The sequence below is a fragment of the Artibeus jamaicensis genome, unplaced genomic scaffold, assembly GCF_021234435.1.
Source record: "Artibeus jamaicensis isolate MK-2021 breed Jamaican fruit bat unplaced genomic scaffold, CSHL_Jam_final contig_1803, whole genome shotgun sequence".
Lineage (NCBI taxonomy): Eukaryota > Metazoa > Chordata > Mammalia > Chiroptera > Phyllostomidae > Artibeus > Artibeus jamaicensis.
The window spans coordinates 4,572,133-4,573,358 of NW_026521356.1; the positions used below are offsets into that span (position 1 = coordinate 4,572,133).

General features: G+C 44.5%; 1 non-coding gene across 1 annotated transcript; it reads left to right on the forward strand.

The window, feature by feature from the left end:
* The first annotated feature begins 265 nt into the window (after positions 1–265).
* Positions 266–429, forward strand: LOC119050085 (U1 spliceosomal RNA). The gene has a single exon (XR_005082670.2). It is a non-coding gene; the product is annotated as a U1 spliceosomal RNA (small nuclear RNA).
* The last annotated feature ends 797 nt before the right edge of the window (positions 430–1,226 follow it).

Consider the following 1,226-nt stretch of genomic DNA (forward strand, 5'->3'; position numbering starts at 1 on the left):
AAAGGAGCACTCACATTGAAAGTCCATTTTCTTTCTGTCCGTGATTGGAAGCTTCAATGAGGGGATCCTCCGCTGGCCCCGCAGGCAAGGGGCCGGGGAAGGGCCAACAGTTCCCACAGAGGTGGACAAACCTGAGCACAGATTGAGGCTCTTCCGCTCACTGAGTTCCCAGAGACTGTAAGCCGGTTTCTCTCACTGGGCCTCAGTTTCCCGGGATGTGGAAAGAAAACTGTGATGGCCACCACATTAAATCACGCTGAGAATTACACTTACGCAGCAGGGGAGGCACCATGATCACGAAGGTGGTTTTCCCAGGGCGAGGCTTATCCATTGCCCTCCGGATGCGCTGGCCCCTGCGATTTCCCCACATGCGGGAAGCTCCACTGCATGATTGGTGGTCGTGAGGGGCTGCGTCCTCGCTCTCCCCTGACAAGAAAATAAAAACAAGTAAATAAATAAGCCGCGGTGAGACTTAAAGAAAACAATGCATATCAAGTAATTACATTGGACAATATTATAAATACCTCCAAAGTGAGGAACTCATCAAGGTTCCCCCTTTCTAAAAATTTTACTTTTAATTATGGTAAGAAACATAAAGTTTACCATCATAACCATTTTTAACTGTATACAGTTCAGCAGTGTTAGGTATATTCACATTGTTATGCAATAAATTTCTATCACATTTTTTACCTTGCAAAACTGAAACTCTGTACCCATTAAATAATAATTCCCCATTTCCCCCTCCACCAGGTTCTCAGTAACCACCATTCTACTTTCTGTTTCTGTGAACTTGACGACTTTAGTTACCTCCTGTAAGTGGAATCACGCAGTGAATTTGTCCTTCTGTGTCTGGCTCATTTCACTAACATGATGTCCTCGAGGTCCATCTATGTCGTAGTGTGTAACATGTAGCATTTCCTTCCTTTTTAAGGTTGAGTAATACTCCACTGTGTGTATAGGCCATAGTTCACTGATTCATCTTCAATGGACATTTAGATTGCTTCCGCCTCTTGATGGAATTATAGATAACACTGCAATGAATAAGAGTTTGCACATATCCCCTGGAGACCCTGCTTTTAACATTTTTTAAGATTTTATTTATTTACTTTTAGAGAGAGGAAAAGGGAGGGAGAGAGGGAAAGAAACAGCGATGTGGGAGAGAGACATTGACCAGCTGCTTCCCACGCACCCCCCAATGGGGACCTGGCTGGTAACCCAGGCATGAT